The sequence below is a fragment of the Moschus berezovskii genome, chromosome 6 (genome assembly GCF_049115385.1).
Source record: "Moschus berezovskii isolate FMDL1 chromosome 6, NW_MosBer_1.0, whole genome shotgun sequence".
Taxonomy (NCBI): domain Eukaryota; kingdom Metazoa; phylum Chordata; class Mammalia; order Artiodactyla; family Moschidae; genus Moschus; species Moschus berezovskii.
The window spans coordinates 113,183,899-113,204,016 of record NC_142465.1 but is presented as its reverse complement, the minus strand read 5'-3'; positions in this window follow the sequence as shown (position 1 = coordinate 113,204,016).

Below are 20,118 nucleotides of genomic sequence, written 5' to 3'. Positions count from 1 at the left end.
AGGACTCTGTGCTGTCCTCAAGGAGGGGAGATAGATCTCTGATCCCTGGCTTATGCTGTTTTAATGCTCACTAAGAGTTGGACACAACTTAGAGACTAAACAACAGGAACGATATTCCTCTTGGACTGTGAGCTTCCTGAGGACAAGCGGGGAGATCTGGGGGCTGTCCTTGCACACAGCCCCATAACAAAGTCTGCAGGAGAGGGGTGGGGCTCAGCAAGTTGTCCTGGAAGAGGTGATACCTGAGTTAAGGTGTAAAGGACACACAGGCAGAGGGAAGGGCAGTGGGAATGTGCACACACCTGGCAAGAGACAGAACAAGCAAAGGCTTAGAACTAAGGATCCGCATGCAGGAGGCAGGTGTGGCTGGAGGAGGAGGGGCCGTATTTACACACACATGGAAAGAGGAAGTTTTTTGGCTGCACCTCCTTAATGTGCATGCTCAGTCGCTTCAGTCGTGTCTGACTCTTTGCGACCCCATGATTGTAGTCCACCAGGCTCCTCTGTCCATGGGATTCTCCAAGCAAGAATGCTGGAGTGGTTGCTATGCCCTTCTCCAGGGGATCTTCCCAACCCAGGGATGGAGTCTCTTATGCCTCCTGCCTTGGTGAAAGTGAAAGTTTCTCAGTCTTGTCTGACTCTTTGCAACCCCATGGACTATACAGTCCATGGAATTCTCCAGGCCATAATACTGGAGTGGGTAGCCTTTCCCTTCTCCGGGGGATCTTCCCAACCCAGGGATCGAACCCAGATCTCCCACATTGCAGGCATATTCTTTACCAGCTGAGCCACCAGGGAAGCCCCCTGCCTTGGTGGGTAGATTCTTTATCACTAGTGCCACCTGGGCTCCCAGAATGCACGTGCTAGCCACCAAGGGAGGAGGTTATTTCCCCAGCAGGACAGATGGGGAAACTGAGGTTTAGAGAATTCCAGTGCTTGCTGAGCTAACAGTGGGACTGAGAGTCGGACGTGACTTAGCAACTAAACAACAACATCAGAGCAACAACCAGGCCCTGTCGCCCCTCACCTGCTCATCATCGAATCCATATGAGATCCCTGTAGGGACAATACTGCCATCATGTCCATTTTGCAGAGAAGCAAAATGACTTTCCCAAAGCCTCCAGCTGTGGTAAGTTGTCCATATGTCCTGGTTTGCCCAGGAGAGTCCCACATGATGCCCAATATCCCAGCATAATCATTAATAAGACTTCCTTTCACTCTCAAAGATGAGCTGGTTAGACAATAAATTACACATCACTCTAGTCAGAAGATTGCCCAGAGCATCTGGCAAAGAAAGCAGTTTGGTGTGATGTCAGAGGCCCTCAATGAATTAAAAAAACTAAGATCATGGCATCAGGTCCCATCACTTCATGGCAAATAGAAGGGACAAAGTGGAAGCAGTGACAGATTTTGTTTTCTTGGGCTCCGAAATCACTGCTTATGGTGACTGCAGCCTTGAAATTAAAAGACACTTGCTCCTTGGAAGAAAAGCTATGACAAACCTAGACAGCATATTAAAAAGCAGAGACATCACTTCGCCGACAAAGGTCCATATAGTGAAAGCTTTGGCTTTTCCAGCCATTATGTATGGATGTGAGAGTTGGACCATAAAGAAGGTTGAATGCCAAAAAATGGACACTTTTGAATTGTGGTGCTAGAGAAGACTCTTGAGAGTCCCTTGGACTGCAAGGAGATCAAACCAGTCAATCCTAAAGGAAATTGACCCTGAATATTCATTGGAAGTACTGATGCTGAAGTTGAACCTCCAATACTTAGACCACCTGATGTGCAGAACTGACTCATTAGAAAAGACCCTGATGCTGGGGAAGACTGAAGGTAAAAAGAGAAGAGGGCGACAGAGGATGAGATGGTTAGATAGCATCACCAATTTAATGCACGTGAATTTGAGCAAACTGGGAGATAGTGAAATACAGGGAAGCCTGGTGTGCTGCAGTCCATGGGGTCACAAAGAGTTGGACACAACTTAGCAAACTTCCTACTTTGTGCCAGTCACTTTGTCTCTGCTAGCTCATTGTAAGGCATTCTATGAGTCAGAAATTCTGCACCTCATTTTACAGATAGGTAAAGGGAGGCCAGCGGAGAAGGCAATGGCAAGCCACTCCAGTACTATTGCCTAGAAAATCCCATGGATGGAGGAGCCTGGTTGGCTGTAGTCTGTGGGGTCGCTAAGGGTCGGACACGACTGAGCGACTTCACTTTCACTTTTCACTTTCACACATTGGAGAAGGAAATGGCAACCCACTCCAGTGTTCTTGCCTGGAGAATCCCAGGGATGGGGGAGCCTGGTGGGCTTCCGTCCATGGGGTCACACAGAGTTGGACACGACTGAAGTGACTTAGCAAGCAAGCAAGCAAGCAAAGGGAGGCCAGAGGCGCTCTTCCCTCATTCTAAGACTCTCTCCAGACAGAAGTACTTCTCTATGTAGGCTGCATTCCTGTTCCTGGCTCCACTCCTGATTGAAGGCTCCAACTCAGTTTTTCTTTCTGGAAATGGGAGAAAGGGAGGAGTCTGGGCATCCTTGTGAAAGATGCAGGGATGGGCAGTCCCCATTTCCCATGGTTTTCTCCTCCCCCAATTTCCTGTGGTCCCCTTCTTTCCTTTGTCAAGGGACTGTGCCCAGGAGTGCAGGGGTTAACCCTGGCAGAGATGTAATCACCGTGCAGAATGCAGAACAAATGCCTCCCAGCTGGGGACTGGGAGCTGCTAGGTGGGACTGGCTGCCTGGAGTTCAGGAGGCCCCCCTCTCCTCCCCTGTCCTGAGGAACCAGGCCCCTTGGACTGTAATCACAGAGCTCAGCTGCTCCCTCAGTTCACCCTGCAGGCTGGGTGGGCCGAGGCCTGGGGCTTATGGGAAGGAGGCGGTCTCTGGGCAGGGAGTCCTCTTTGGCACTCGAGTGGAGGGGGTAGGGCACAGCTAACGGGGTCGCCTCCCCTTTGGGGACCTAGGAATGCCGGTGGCTGCCCACCAGGCTCCAGTGAGGTTTGGAGTGGGAGCCTTGAGCTGAGGGAGTTGGCCACATCTTTCAGCCTGCATCCCAGCCGCTCCCTGGAGGGTGCATCCTTTCCATCCCAAAGTCTGGCTTGGCTTTTGGTCAGCTTATGCATCTGCTCATTGCTCGATTTGATTGGTCCTCTCAGTCTTCTATCATTTTTTTTTGGAGATGCCATGCAGTATGTGGGATCTTAGTTCTGCAACCAGAGTGGGTTCTAACCCATGCCCCCTGCAGTGGAAGCTCAAAGTCCTAACCACTGGACTGCCAGGAGATTCCCAGTGAGGACTGCCTTTCGAGTGTCCACTCAGCTACCCACCCCCACACTCCTATCCATCCATCTACTTATCCTTCTACCCATCTGTTTAACCACCAATTTACCCATCCATCTGTTAACCTGCCACTCGCACCCATCCAGTCACCTAAGTACTCACTAATCTTCAATTGTCCCACTGCCTGCACCCTTACTCATGATCTATCTCCCCTCACCGATCCACCCACCTACCCGCCCGTGCCTCCTCCCACCCCTATCCATTTACCCACCATATATCTCCCCCCGCCTATCCATCCAGCATCCTTGCTCTACTGCCAACACCCCCCACTGTCTACCCCCTGCCTGTCCCTCCATGGTCCTGTCCCTCATTTGCCTGTCCATCCTGTGATAACCTTATGTCAGCTCTCACCTGGCCTCTGCTGACCAGCATGAGTTTCTGAGCATCTTCCTCGCCTTCATCAGTGGGTCACCCTTAGGCAAAACATCCTTGAAACTCCCTATGGCCAGCATAAGAAGCAGGTCCTTGTCACCCCAACTGGTCAGCAACCATCACGAGGGCCGGTACACCCCTCCTTGGACCTCTCCAGGAACACTCTCTATGGGCTGGACTCCTGGCAGGGGCTCAGACAGACCTGGGCATTGCAGGGAAGTGGGCGGCATTGCGTTCTCCAAGTGACTGTGCTGTGGGTTAGTTCCCCAACTTGGGGAAACTGGCAGTGGGGCCAAGGGTGCCATCCCCATGTTTCTCACTTCTAGCATCCAGCATGCATTTCCAAGTCAGACCAACCCAAGTTCAAATCCTGACTTTGCCTCTCACTAGCACAGGGGGCCCCAACCTCTGGGATCTAATGCCTGATGATCTGAGGTGGAGCTGATATAATAATAATAGAAATAAAGTGCACAATAAATATAATGCACTTGAATCATTCTGAAACCACTCCCCACTCCATTTCCATGGAAAAATTGTCTTCTGTGAAACTGGTCCCTGTTGCCAAAAAGGTTGGGGACCACTGCCCTAGCAGAGTGACCTTGGACGAGCCACTTCCTTACCTGGGCCTCATTTGTGATGAACTGTCAAGTTCACGACCTGACTTGTAGCTGATGGTTAAGGAAGGGTAGCTATAGTTATTACTACTGTTAGAATTTTCCTTTCCCCAGGAGACAGTTTCACTTAACACACTTTAAGTAAGTGCCTGCTATGGGCCAGGTCACATGCACTCCTTGTTCTCAGTGGTTTGTCTGGTCTGGTGGGAAAGATCGAGGCCAGGAATTGGTGGGGGCTGAAGGGCCAAAACAGCAGTAGACGGGGCCAGGCAGGCAGAGGACTGACTGAGGAGGTCCAGGGAGACTTCCTGGAGGAGGTGGCCTCCTGGATTTGATCTTGGCCTTGTGTTTTGGAGTAAGAGTGCCCACAGGTGAGCTTGAGAGAGTTGGTCTCACGAAGGGAGCAGATGAGCTGGGGATGGTCTGCTGTGGAGGATGGGAGAGAGGCCTTGAACACTGCACTTGGCGCTCTGTGGTGTGGGCTGGGCTGGGCCTCTCCGTTTTCCCCAGCAGTGGCTGCTCTCAGGTGTCACAGATCCTGGGCTGTCTTGGGATCCTTCCTGGGCTTTCTCATTAGCAAAGGTCTGCAGCAAGCTGGCCCCATGTTTTTATTTTCCCTGGCTGACCTTGAGGATAGGAATGTGCTCTGAGGGAAGCCAGGGGACGGAGACCCTCCTGGAAGAAAGCTTAAGCCCTTCCATTCTAGTTCCTTCCTCCTACTCAGACCCCCAAGAGTCAACACTTGGTGGGAAGTTTCAGGGCCTCAGTGGGCTTCTGAGGACGCTGAAGCCCAGAAACTTGCCAGGGCTGCATAGCGAGTTAGCAATGGAACTGGAGTCCCCGGCCACCACAGACCCCATGGCTGCCTTGAGCATGAGGGAGCGTCTGCTGAGTTCCTACTGTGTGCCGGCTCCCAGCCTAACAGGATGAAGCAGACAGGGTCACAGAGAGTAAGGCTCAGACAGAGCACACACTTGGCAGGGCTCCAGGAAGGCTGCCTGGAGGAGGTGGGACGTGGCTCTACACAGACATGTGAAGCTGTACAAACCAGATGGTGTGAGAGGCAGGCTGGGTACACCGAGCGTGTGTGTCTGGCATGGGTGTGTGTGCCATGAGGGTGTCAGCTAGAGTGATGACTGAGTTGCTGGGGCACCAGGGACTGGCCTGGGGGCTGGGTGATGACAGATGAGTCCCTGGCTGTCCCTGCTTGGTTGCTTCTTGAGGTGATGTCTGGGTGTCAGTGGCTTCTTGGGAGCAGCAGGGTCAGGATGGGAGTTAATCCCAAGGGTATTTTAGAGGGCGGGACTGTGAGGCCTACAGGGAGAGCATGGCTCCCAGAGGCAGGCAGCTGTCAGGGCCGGAAACGCCTCTGGAATTCCAGGCTCTGGGAAAAGCACTGGCCGCGTGGAAGAGTTTTCTCAGCCGGAGCCTTCCAGGCCAACTCAGCTCTGGTTCCTTATTCACTGCTCCGCAGGGAAATGGGGGAGGGGAAGCCCCCTCCCCCAGGCTCCCTTTCTCCTGGAGAGCAGGACCAGAAGCTGGAGGAGCAGGAGCTGAGGAAGGATGTGGGGTCAGTTCCTCCAGCCCCACCCCTGAGGAAGACAGTCAGAGGGATGGATGGAGGGGGGAGTGGGCATCTGAGGTTCCTGGAGCTGCAGGGGGTGGGGCAGGGCGAGGCAGCAGAGGGGCCAGGGCCGGGTGCCCCTGTCATCTCAGGGGTGATGGGGTGGCTTCTGCAAGGGTGGACCAGGTGGCTGGAGACCTGGCTGGAAGGGCCGTGTTGGGGTGGGGGTGGGGTCCTCCAGGAGACCTTTGTTCTCAACATAAGGAGGGGTGGGTATGGAGAAAGGAGAGGCAGGCGGGGAGACAGGAAAAGTGTTTGAGGAGCAGAAACAATGGCCTATTCTCTGCTGCCCCGCCTGGCCTGAGAGATAGGCCGGTGGGCTGGAGGCCAGCCCTGCCTTGCCCTGACCATCTCCAGCATGGCCTCCTCCAGCCCAGCCCAACCCTTGGGTCTGCACGTGGTCCTTCCTTGGGTAGGGCAGGGGGCTCCTTCCTCACCCCCACTCTACGGACTCATTCATGGATCCATGGGACCATCTATTTTCTTCTAACAGAAGCTGGCCCACTTTGGTGGATGCAGGGCTTGTACAAACATGATCTCCTTTGTGTGATGAATGCAGAAATGGAGGAGGAAGGCCCTTCCCACTGGCCTGTGGCCCCTGACTGTTGTCTGTAGAGCTGGAGTTGAACCCGGTACCCTGGACACTGAATCCTGGGTCCATCCCATGATCCCCTTCCCACAGTCCTTCTTAGCTCCTGGTTTCCTCCTCCCTTTCCTGCACAGGTGATGAGAGAAGGATGATCAGAAGGGAAACGAGGGCTTCCCAAAGGTGGCTCACTGGTAAAGAATCTGCTTGCCAGTGCAGGAGACAAGAGTTCGATCCCTGATCTGGGAAGATCCCCCATGCCACGGAACAACTAAGCCTGTGTGCCACAGCTATTGAACTTGTGCTCTAGAGCCCAGGAGCCGTAACTACTGAGCTCATGTGCTGCAACAACTGAAGCCCACATGCCCTAGAGCCTGGGCTCCAAAACAGAAGCCACCGCAATGAAAAACTGGCGCACCACAGCTAGAGAATAGCCCCCGCTCACTGCAACTAGGGCAAAGCCTGCACAGCAACGCAGAACCAGCACAGCCAAAAATAAATAAAATTATTAAAAAAAAAAACCAAACCAGAATTGAAGGGAGTGGTAATTCAGCCCCCAGCTTAGTGTCAGATGCGAGCTTGAACTCTGGGCTTGGTGCTTTACTGGCATGGGCCTCAATCCTCACACCATTATACAGATAAGGAAACTGATACGGGGATGTAACGTTGCCTCCTCAGCCTCTCGTGGCTCAGAAGTAGCCCCACTGGATATGAGCCCTGGTCTGTGGCATCATTAGTGCCCGGCTGCCCAGGAAGGGGGGCTGTCCTCCCAGTGTGAGGACGTGGGAGGACCCCTGCATGTCCCACACACATCCTCCTGGTGCTGGGTTGCTCAGAAGCCTCCCAGATGGACAGATGTTGCCTCTACTTACATCTCTTTGGTGACTGGGATGTCCCTCCTGAAATGGAGCAGAAATCAGCTCCCCATAAGCCCTGCGCACTGCTCCTCCCTCACCTCCTGGGGCTGCACCCAGATGCCCTCGAAGTTCCCCTTTTCAAATGTCTGCCAGGAATCAGAAGACCTGGCTCCAACCAGTCCCAGCTGTGGATCTTGGGTAAGTTCTCTGGCCTTGCTGTGCCTCAGTTTTTTCACCTTTAACATGGGAATAATGACGCCTGCGATCAAAGAAGATGGCTGGAAAAGAAGCTTTACAAACACAGGGTGGGGGTGTATCATAACGATTGTAGATGTTTAGGCTGTTTGTATTGTTCTGGGATGTTTCATGAACTGAACTGTCACGTCACAGCAAGCAATCTTTAATTAACTCCTCAGCACCTGGCAGTAGAGCACAGCCATTGCCTCTGGACTGAGGAATTTGCACCCCAGCTTGCAGAGGGGAGATGCAATGGCTTTGATAGTTTTCTCTGCAGAGTGCGTGCGTGTGTGCTCAGTCGCTTCACTCATGTCTGACTCTTTGCAACCCCATTGACTCTAGCCCGCCAGGCTCCTCTGTCCATGGGATTCTCCAGGCAAGAATACTGAAGTGGGTTGCCATTTCCTTCTCCAGAGGATCTTCCTGACCCAGGGGTCTCTTCCATGTCCTGCATTGGCAGGCGGGTTCTTTATCGCTAGTGCCACCTGGGAAGCCCTATGTGCAGAGTTCAGTTCAGTTCAGTGGCTCAGTCATGTCCGACTCTTTGTGACTCCATGGACTGCAGCATGCCAGGCTTCCCTGTCCATCACCAACTCTTGGAGCTTGCTCAAACTCATGTCCATCGAGTCAGTGATGCCATCCAACCATCTCATCCTCTGTTGTCCCCTTCTCCTCCTGCCTTCAGTCTTTCCCAGCATCAGGGTCTTGTGCAGAGTAATTTATTAATTCATAAAGACTCTGACACCATCCTTGTGGGTAAGTAAAGGATCTCACAGGTAAGGAAGTTGGCCCAGAGAGGTGAAGTGACCTATCTGAGGTCCCACAGCACCTTTCTGCAGGGTGATTGATCACTTGACTCTCACCAGGCCATTTCCCCTGTCAGGCCTGTAGGGGTTAACAGGGCCGGCGCGCAGCAGGAGGGAGGGTCTCATGAAGAGTGAGGGGTGGGGAGTGGGCCATCCTCTCTAGGACCCTGACTCCCCCTCGGTGGGCAGCTTAAGCCCTGGCCAGCCTCTTGTTGACTCAGCCGGCCTCTCTCCTGCCAAGGCCTGCTGACCAGAGCTCCCACGGGGAGGGTCAGACTGCATTCTTCTTGGGCTACAGCCTGGGTGTGGGGGGGTGGCTGGCACCTCCTGGTGGAGGCTGTGTGCTGGTCTGTGGGTGCTGGGCCAGATGCTGGGGTGAGGCCGGAGTATGGACCAGCCCGAGAACCAGCTTCTTGAGCGTGAGTGCGGTTTAGCTTCAGCATGACTGAGCTAGGTGATCTCAGCAAGCCACTGCCACCATCCCGTGCGCATCCCTGCCTCAGTTTCCCTGTCCATCAAATGGACACAATAATGATAAGCCTGGCCAGCCCTATCACACAGCTCCTGGGAGGATCAAAGAAACAAACGAGTTTGGCCGGAGTGAACGCCCTTTGCAGCTCAAGCACCCGTGTGCGTTGGCTGGCCAGCCGGCCGGGCATTCTTGAGGTGGAGTACACGAACAGGAAGCGATGCAGGGCAGCTCTCAGCTGGGGCACGTCTGCCTGACATCCCTGTCTCCTCCCCGGTCCTGACATAATGACAGTCACAGCAGTGACCCCTCCGCCCAAGCGCACAGCCCTTCAGGGTTTACCAAGTCCTTCCATACCCATTCCCTCAGCCCCCCACCCTCCTGCCTCAGGGCCTTTGCACTGCTGCGCCTTCTGCCCAGAACACTTTTCCCAGAAGAGTGAAAGGCTGGCTCCTTCTCAGCTCCAATGTCACCTCTGCAGGAGTCAACCAAACACTCATTTAAATTAACTTCTCCTTGACCCACTTGGGCTTCCCAGGTGGAGCTAGTGGTAAAGAACTCAACTGCCAAAGCAGGAGACAGGTCCCATCCCTGGGTCGGGAAGATCCCCAGGGGAAGGAAGTGGCAACCCACTCCAGTATTCTTGCGTGGAAAATCCCATGGGCAGAGGAGTCTGGTGAGCTACCGTCCACAGGGTCGCAAAGAGTCAGACATGATGGGAGCGATTTAGTATGTACCAACCCCTTGTCCCACCAGCACCCTCCCTTCCCCTCTGTGTCTTTCACGGCCACCATGACCCTGTTCACATGGGGGATCATCTTCCCCTAGGACATTTGGCTCTATGAGGGCAGGGGCAGTGAACAGCCTTGTTCACGGCAGTGTCAGGAGATAGACCACAGCCTTCCGTGGTGGCTATTATTGTCCGTTCTTACAGGGGAGGTGCCTGAGCCTCAGAGAGGTCAAATGGTGTGTCTCAGGTCACACAGCCTGGAAGAAATGGAGCTGGTCAGGGGGCGCTTTCCAGAACTGGCCCCACAACTGCTCTACCTGCCTCCTCCGCATCGGTCACCCCCACGAGGTCAACCCCAGCTTCCTTCCTTATGCACGGTGGGTGCTGCGCACTTATTTGTTCGGTGGGATGTGGGGAAAGATTCTAAAGAGTCTGTAAAAGCAAAGTTTTTGATTCTCTTTACAGAAGACTAAGCCACTGGGTTGTTTTTGTTGTTGTTTAGTTGCTAAGTCGTGTCTGGTCTTCCACCCCATGGGCTGTAGCCCGCCAGGCTCCTCTGTCCGTGGAATTATCCAGGCAAGAGTACTGGAGTGGGTTGCCATTTCCTCCTCCAGGGGATCTTCCCAACCCAGGGATCGAACTCGCTTGGCAGGCAGGTTCTTTACCACTGAGCCACCTGGGAAGCCCAGGCCACTGGATGCAGCGTATCCCTCTGGCTGCTCCTCTAGCGGGCCCCCGGGCTAACACCTTTGGGCCAGTGTCCGGGGCCTGCTAGGGGCCTCCTTACCCGGCGCGGGCTGGCTGGCCAGCCGGCCTGGCCTCGTAGCCCTCCCAGAATTGCAGCGGCAGCTGTGGGGTGGCCGGAAGCCCCACCCCCGGTGCCTCTGGGCCCCAAGCCCAGGCCACAGGCGGATCTGTGGCTGGCACTGCTCCTTCGGGCTGGGGTGGGAACACCGCAGGGATTTTAAAAATAAAGGGCCTTGAGACAGTGGCCTGGCCCAGCCGGCCGAGGGGCGGGGTGGGGGCCAGACAGGGACAATGGGATGCCGATTCTCGGGGGCTGTCCACCCACAGGGAGCAACCAGGCCAGGGGAGCCGCCTGTTCCCTGCCCCCCACCAACAGTGCTGCCCTCCCAAGGACACTTCCTCCGTGCCTATCCTAAACATCGTCCCAGATGTTTACTGAGCGCCTACTGTGTGCCAGGCCTTGGGGATTGCGGGCCAAGAACCGCCAGCCTCTTTCTCCCAGCCGTGCCGCTCTCCCTGGCGCAACCCCCTCCTCCGTCTCCGACTTCAAGTCGGATGATTTATTGAGCGCCTACTGTGTGCCAGGCCTGTCCTGGCCTCCTTTCTTTCAGCCTCTCTGTGCTCTTCTCCTCTGCGCTCACACTCTCCCAGGCCTCTTCCCCATCTCAGGCCATTTCTGCCTGCCTCTCTCTACTGTGGCCAGGCTAACAGGAAGCAGCCGGAGAGGTCAAGGGCCACTGGGCCTCCAGAGTCCAGTGTCTGCATACACAGGGGCCTGTCGACAGGGAGGCGGGGTGGGGGAGGTGGACTTCCTGTTTATGAGAATCCGAAGGACCCCCAGGGAGATGCCTTGGAAAGGCATCCCGGGCAGCCCCTCTAGTCTAGATCTCAAGTCTCTCCCTGCAGGGGCCCCCAAACAGCCAGCTCAGACCCAGGCACTGCCCTCCCCGCCTTGCTGGGGAGGGCCAGAAGGAAGGAGGACTGGGCCTTTGGAATAGCCAGGAATGTGGGAGTCGAGTGTCCAGTGTCCACAGGAAGCATCCCTGGCTCCAGGACCCAGCCTCACTCCTCCCTGTCTGAATGTCCCGCCCCATTCTCCTCCCCATCTCCAACGCCCTCCCCTGCTTTGACGGTGGGAGGGCCTGAAAGAGCTGGGGAAGAAGGAGGCTAGGTCTTATTCCGCCCCAGCAGGGCCACAAGGCTTCGGCTCTGGTTGGACCAGGCTCTGGCGGCCTCAGTCCCTATCTCTGGGTGGGGGTGATGGGCCAGTAACTCCATCAGCTTCATCTTGCACGCAGCATGTTTTCCCCTGAGTCCTCCATGCGGGGAGGATGGGGCAGGGCCCCCAGGGCCTTGGGACCAGCCAGAGAAAAATGGGACCAAGATGTCACTTCATACCTTCAAGAGGTATCACCCTCTGTTCAAAGCCCCAGGTCCGAGGAGCTGAAAGTGGAGGCAGACAGAGGTGGGGTCCAGCCAAAGTGTCCTGGGTGGGGAAGCAAATAGCTCCGGCCCTCCTCACCTCCCGGCAGTCCCAGCCAATCCAACCTGTGGTTGCCCAATAGGAGGTACTGATCGAGGGCCTGAGGGTCATGGCCAGTGAGGAGGCTGGGCAGAGGGAGAACTGACCTTGTCCTCTTCCCTCACCGAACCCAGAAGGAGGTCAGTGACGCCTGTCCTCTATCTCGCCTCCCCCACATTCCACTCTCTAGCTCAGAGAACCTGGGGACAGACCTATAGGACACAGCGTCCTTTGTGCTGCAGGGAGCCATCCCCTAGTGGGCAGTAGGGGCCCAGGAGCCGGCTCACCCAGAGAAGACAGTCAGGGAGGCCTTCCTGGAGGAGACTACCCTCTCTACACGGAAGCCTATATTAGGAAGGATGTGCCTGGCCATAGAAACAGCTTGATCAAAGGAGTGACATTTCCAGAGAAATGTTAGCCACATGATGGACCTGGAAAAAGGTGCAGACGATCAAGCCAGGGGAGATTATGGGTGGGGTGAGGGATGAGATCAGTCTTCAGGGCCTCAAAGCCTCGACTTTCTGTGGCTCTGGAGCGCCCTCTTTTGCCCCGGGCCAGAAGGTGGAAGGGAGTCAGGCAAAGGAACCACTGAGACAGATTGTGTTGTTATGTGGTGAGGGCAAAGGCCTAGGGCCTGGGGCAGGGACCATGGCCTCCACTCTGCAAAGCTGCCTGAAAAAGACGGAAGACTTTCCACTTCCTGACAGACCTGCTCTGAGCCAGAGCATCTAGGCACTTGCCCACAGTGGTAACCTTGGGCAAGTTATTAACTTTCCTGGCTTCAGTTTTGGGCTCTATCAGTTCAGTCAGTTCAGTTCAGTCGCTCAGTCGTGTCCGACTCTCCACGACCCCATGAATCACAGCACGCCAGGCCTCCCTGTCCATCACCAACTCCCGGAGTTCACTCAAACTCGCTCTATAAAATGGGGTTAAAGAGAGGACCTGCATCAGAGGGCTGTTGGTGAATGAAATTAATTTAGCATAGCACCTAGGTGGCGCCAGTGGTAAAGAACCTGCCTCCCAATGCAGAAGACTTGAACCCTAGGTCGGGAAGATCCCTTGGAGGAGGAAATGGCACCCCACTCCAGTATTCTTGCCTAGAGAATCCCATGGACCGAGGAGCCTTGCGGGCTACAATCCATGGGGTCGCAAAGAGTTGGACACGACAGCATCACATACAGCATATCACCTGGTACTGTGTGTGTTGTGTGCTAAGTCGCTTCAGTCATGTCCGACTCTCAGACGCCACGGACTGTAGCCCGCCAGGCTCCTCTGTCCATGGGATTCTCCAGGCAAGAATACTGGAGTGGGGTGCCATTTCCTCCTCCAAGGGATCTTCCTGACCCAGGGATCAAACCCACATCTCATGTCTATTGCACTGACAGGTGGATTCTTTACCACTAGCGCCACCTAGGAAGCCCAACACAAGACCTGGCACTAGTTAATCTTTTTTTTTTTTTAACTAATTAATTCATTTGGTTGCATTGGGTCTTAGTTGCAGCATGTGGGCTCAGTAGTTGCCCTGCAACAAGTGGAATCTTAGCTCCTCGACCGGGAATTGAACCTGAGCCCCCTGCATTGGAAGGTGGATTCTTTACCACTGAGCCACCAGGGAAGTCCCTTGTGAGTCTTTACTACCAGCTAAATATTATTACTAATCGGGAAAAAGAGAAAATTGTTTTCCCCCAAGGACATGATGACAGGTGAGTGGCAGGTGTTTTACCAGAAGACTTTACAAAAAAGACACCGTTCTCAGCCCCTGGGGTGCCAGGTCTGGGGTAAGACAGGCCCTGGGGTTTGTAAGCAGGCCTCAGGCCTGGACCTTCTATCAGGTAGCTGTGGGGAACATTCCTCTCTGATGACAAGGATTCATTCCAAGTGCTTCCTCCTTGGGGAGACAGTTCCTTTCAAAACACCCTTTAAAAAAACTGTGCTGTCTATTGAGTATGCCTCACCTGTTCTAAGCCTTTTCTGTGTTAACTCAGACAATCCTCACAGCACTCCTGTGTTGTATAGGTACTCAGAATTGCTCCCATCTTACTGATGGGGAAACTGAGGCCTACAGAAACTAGGAAACTTGTCCAAGGTTGCAGGAACTCTGTGACTTGTTAAGAGTCAGACTGGGACTTGAACCTGGACATAAACTGTTAACCGTTGGGTTTTAGTTTCCCCACCTGCCTCCAGTCCCTGGGCTGTTTGATAAGATTCCTCCAGGTGTCTTGGGTCAGAGCTGGGGATTCATACTTTTTGCTCCTTTGTCCTCTAAGATAGCAGTCCCTGATCTTTTTGGCACCAGGGACTGGTTTTGTGGAAGACAGTTTTTCCACAGATGGGGTTTAAGAATGGGGATGGTTTGGGGATGATTCAAGCACATTGCATTTATTGTACACTTTATTTCTATGATTATTACATCAGCTCCACCTCAGATCGTCAGGCATTAGATCCCGGAAGTTGGAAAACCCTGCTCTAAGGGTGTGACCTTTGAATCAAGAAATGGCCAGTCCTGCTTCAAACCACCTTGGGAAACAGAAAACGGATTCAGCTTCCTATGCTCTGCTTACTTCCCCCGGGGGTCTTGGTAGTTCTCTCTCCCTGAGCTGGTTCCGCTACCTCTAAAGGGAGTTGCAGCACCTCCCTAGGTATCATCAACAAGTCAGGAGATCAAGGATGGGGAGGGGGTTTGTGAACTGTTGGGCTGTGGGTTCTTTTGGACCTGGGAGTGGCCAAGGTGGGGGTGTGGGAGGAGTGGGGACAGTCTAGGAGTTGCTCAAGTCACCTACCTCCGGGGCTAGTCCTTTCCTTCTTTTTTTTAAATCTTTTGGCAGCATCACGTGACATGTGGGATCTTAGTTCCCCGACCAGGGATCAAACCCACACCCCCTGCACTGGCACTGCAGAATCTTAACCACTGGACCACCAGGGAAGTCCCCAGGGGTAGTCCTTTTCCAGCTAGTGTCACAGGACTTCAGAGGTTGGGGGAGGCCACAGGGGAAGAGAGGTTGGTGGGGAGCCTGTCTTCTCCCTTCCCGCTTGGCACTCCAACATGCCCTGGCTGGCGGCGGCTCATGATTCATCAGCTTTAAGCCCTGGTTTCATCAGTAATCAGGAAACACACCACTAGAGAGCCTGGGGCATTTTCTGGAGAGCTCAATGCCCTCCCAGAAACTGGGGAGGGGGGCAGGAGGAGGGAGCAGGGGAGAGAGAAGGAAGAGGTCTGGCCTCAGAAACTTTGCATAATGTATTCTTTTCTTTGAGGAGGGTGAGAAAGCCTCAGGACCTGACATCCCTGGAAACCATTCCCTCCTTCATTCTAGTTTACTGAACCCCTTATGCTGCGCCAGTTACCACGGGCCCAGAGAAATAAAGTGAAGTTATCCAGAAGCTTCTTGGTACGGAGATTACTGTATGATCGGCTAATTCCTGCACAGCGCGGTGAGGCGCAGGTTCACCAAATTCAGAATCCACAGAGGAGAGAGCCATTAATCTGGGGTTGTGTGGTTGTGGCATGGATTGGGGGGGTGGGCACGGCTGGGTGAGATATTGGCGGTTCTGAAGCCCACGCTGGGGAAATGACAGTGTGGGTTGCGATCAGATCCTTCTGCCACTTCTGAATGGTTCCTCTCCCATCTGGGCCTCAGTTTTCCCATCTGTGACCTGGACACAGTGATGGAGCCTTTCTCCTGGGGCTGTTTTAAGAGTTAAAGGGTTTCACTCATGTAAAGAACTTAGAACAGCCCCTGGTGTGTGGTCAGCACATGGGTCACAGCATGCCTGGCAGACAGGGAGAGGGCTTTCCGGTGAAGGACCCTGTCTATGCAAAGGCCCAGGGGTGTGCTGCACGTGGGTGTGGTGGAGATCGGTTGGGTGGAATGAGAGGTGGGAAGGATCGTTGGAAGTACTGTTCTTCCCTGTGGACACCTTCCTTAGGGCAGCGGGGAGCTACAGACGGCTTTGGAGCAGAGGAGTGACATGGCGGATCTGAGCACTACAGAGTGGCGATGGGCTGGAAGGCCAGACTGGGGCAGGGAGACCAGTGAGGAGGTGGCACCAGGGTCTTGGTGAGACATGGGGAGGCCCGAATGAGCACAGTAGCTGTGGGGATGGAAAAACCTGGAGATGAGGACCAGTGTCAGGGGGACACATCGCTGAACTGACGCCATGACGTTGGGTTGACCAGAAAGTTCATTTGGGTTCTTCCATGATATCTAACATCATCAATCTTCCCTGGTAGCTCAGATGGTAAGGAATCTGCCTGCAATGCGGGAGACCCACGTTCCGTCTCCCTGGTTTGGGAAGATCCCCTAGAGAAGAAAATGACAACCCACTCCAGTATTCTTGCCTGGGAAATCCCATGGACAGAGGAGCCTGGTGGGTTACAGTCTACAGGGTCGCAAAGAATCAGACACGACTGAGCGAGTAACACACGCATCATCAACACAATGAGTGAATAGACGCTGTGGGCTGGGGGTGGAGGAGCCCAGGCGTGTGGCAGCCACTGGTTCAGAATACACTAATATACTTAGGAGAGGGCACTTAAGGAGGGCCTTGAAGGGTGTATAGGAGTTGTCCAGGGGACCCATGAGGGAGGGCTGCCCAAGACAGATGGAATCAAAAGCAGAAGGTGTGAAAGCAGTGTGTTTGCGGAGGAAAGAGTGGGGCTCAGGAGTTGGGGGGCCTTGGGTATCATCTGTAGGCTACTAGGGTTGGGGGAAAGTCAGAGGGCAGATTGGTGGGAAGAGAATTTCAGCATCTCTTTTAGCTTCTTCTGGCTGTTGAAACATGACCACAGCCTGGCTGCCTTACTTTCAGTTCAGTTCAGTCGCTCAGTCGTGTCCGACTCTCTGCGACCCCATGAATCACAGCACGCCAGGCCTCCCTGTCCATCACCAACTCCCGGGGTTCACTCAAACTCATGTCCATCGAGTCGGTGACAGCATCCAGCCATCTCATTCTCCGTCGTCCCCTTCTCCTCCTGCCCCCAATCCCTCCCAGCATCAGAGTCTTTTCCAGTGAGTCAACTCGTCGCATGAGGTGGCCAAAGTATTGGAGTTTCAGCTTAAGCATCAGACCTTCCAATGAACATCCAGGATTGATCTCCTTTAGAATGGACTGGTTGGACCTCCTTGCAGTCCAAGGGACTCTCAAGAGTCTTCTCCAGCACCACAGTTCAAAAGCATCAATTCTTCGGCGATCAGCTTTCTTCACAGTCCAACTTTCACATCCATACATGACCACGGGAAAAACCATAGCCTTGACTAGACGGACCTTGGTTGGCAAAGTAATGTCTCTGCTTTCTTCACTCTGCTTTAAAACAGTAGCAATTTATTCTCTCACTGCTGTGTTAGCAAGGCTGTGATCCCTCACAAGCCTTCCAGCTTCCAGTGGCTCCAGGTGTTCCCTACTTGTGGCTGCAAGAGTCCAAACTCTGCATCTGTCTCCACATGACCTTCTCTGGGTCAGCATCTTTTCTTATGAGGACGCTTGTCGATGGATTCAGGGCCCACCTGGATAATCCAGGATAATGTCACCTCAAGATCCTTATCTTGATTACATCTGCAAGGACTCTTTTTCCAAATAAAGTCACACACAGGTTCCAGGTGGTCTTATCTTTTGGGGCGTGGGGGTTACCATTCAACATACCACAAGGTCCTAAACTTTAATTCCAGTGCTTCCTCCCAGATGGAGAGTCTTTCCTCTTTCCCCTTCTTCGGGGCTCCCGGTCCCTCCAGTTGTGCCTCCTGGATCAGGCAGGACGCCCCACTGTTTACCCTTCCATCCCCAGGGCCCAGAAGTATACCGACACGTGCACAGAAGTAGCTGCCTGTTGCCTCACTTCTTCCAGCAGCCAATGCCCTCAGAGGTGGGGACCTGGCTGGATCTGTGGGAGGTGACCGCCACCTTGTGTTCATTTTGGAGTAGTGCAGCCCGAGGCTCCAGCCCGGTCCCTGCACTGCGGACAAGTGGAGCGGTGAGGCCACTTACAGAGCCCCAGCTCCGCACACGCGGGTTCTGCTAGCCTCAGTGTGAAGTGGGGGACATAACCCCCATCCTCCAGACCAGGAGACCTCGGCTCAGAGAGGCTGTGACTTGCTAAGGTCTCACAATTTCCACTTCCGTCTGACTCCAAAGCTGCACAGCACAGACTAGACAAATGCACCGGCCTGGGGGCGGGACCTGTCCACCCCGGCGGCTGCGAGGCTTTTCAGGGTCTCAGTCAGTCAGTCAGTTCAGTCGCTCAGTCGTGTCCGACTCTTTGCGACCCCATGAATCACAGCATGCCAGGGCTCCCTGTTCATCACCAACTCCCAGAGTTCACTCAAACTCACGTCCATCGAGTGGGTGATGCCATCCAGCCATCTCATTCTCCGTCGTCCCCTTCTCCTCCTGCCCTCAATCCCTCCCAGCATCAGAGTCTTTTCCAGTGAGTCAACTCTTCGCATGAGGTGGCCAAAGTATTGGAGCTTCAGTTTCAGCATCAGTCCTTCCAATGAACACCCAGGGCTGATCTCCTTTAGAATGCACTGGTTGGATCTCCTTGCAGTCCACGTTTGCCCAAATGTAAGGGGCGGGGATGCACTTGAGCCCCCCAGGCAGCCTCTTGCAGAGAAACCCGAAGAACCCAGAACTCAGCCTTTTGCTGAGATAGTCTGTGGACCTTGCTGCTGCTTCATGCTTTCAAACATTGGTCTTAAAAATCAAAGCAAAACAATTAGGTGTTTATTGTTTTTCTCTAAACATTTTCACATGTGAGAAATATTTAATAGTTTAAAAATATACTTACTGGATTAAAAACTTAATGCAGGCTTCCAGTTCTCCTCTGAAAAGGCAATAAGCTGGCAGTAGTTTCTTCCACATGCTTCCAGGAATGACCCCTGCATATGCATATATTTATATGTATGTCTACATACACATCAGAGAAGGCAATGGCAAGCCACTCCAGTACTCTCGCCTGGAAAATCCCATGGATGGAGGAGCCTGGTAGGCTGCAGTCCGTGGGGTCGCTAAGGGTCGGACACGACTGAGCGACTTCACTTTCACTTTTCACTTTCACACATTGGAGAAGGAACTGGCACCTACTCCAGTGTTCTTGCCTGGAGAATCCCAGGGATGGGGGAGCCTGGTGGGCTTCCGTCTATGGGGTCACACAGAGTCGGACACGACTGAAGTAACTTAGCAGCAGCAGCAGCTACATATACATATACACGCCCTTGCATGTATATTCACACACTCCCATTTTAAAAAAAAACAGTGGCAAGCAATCAACATTCTACATTTCTTTTGTCACTTAATGACACTTCCACATTTGATCCATAGGATTGTGTGTGTGTGAGTGAGTCATTCAGTTGTGTCCAACTCTTTGCCACCCCATGGACTGTAGCCTGCCAGGCTCTTTTATGCATGGAATTCACCAGGTAAGAACACTGGAGTGGGTATCAACTCCCTTCTCCAGGGGATCTTCCCGACCCAGGGATTGAACCAGGATCTCCCGCATTGCAGGCAGATTCTTTACCATCTGAACCACCAGACAGCTATATCTATAAGTGTATACAGGGTGAACACAACAGCCAGCCAGTGCCAAGATAAATACATGAACACACACACACACAACACATGAACACAACCAGCTCCCCATGAGTCTCCTCAGTGCCCCGCTCCGACTCCGTGCAACTAACTGTTGTGATCTCTGAGATTTTGGTGTTTTTCTTCTCCGTGTAAACGGCATCACGTCCTCTTTTGTCGGCAGCTCCTTTCACTCAACATTCTGTTTGTGGGAACAGTCGTGTTGTTGCCTGCGTTGCACATTGCTTATCCTCACGACTGAGTAATGTTCCTCTGGGTGCCTACACCACACTTTATTTTATCCGTTCTACTATCAATGGACATTTGGATAAGTTTCCAGGTTTTGCCCATTACAAATAGTGTGCTCTGAATATTCTAGCGTAGTATGTGTCTTTTTGGTGAACGTGTTGGATCTACACCTAAAGGCAGAATTTCTAGGTCAAAGGTCTACATATGTTCTGTTTTGGCTTCCCAGGTGGCTCAGTGGTAAAAGAATCCACCTACAGATGCAGGAGACCCAAGAGACTTGAACCCGAGTTCTATCCCTGGGTCAGGAAAACCCCCTGGAGGAGGAAATGGCAACCCACTCCAGTATTCTTGCTTGGAAAAAAAAAACCCGTGAACAGAGGAGCCTGGTGGGCTACAGTTCAT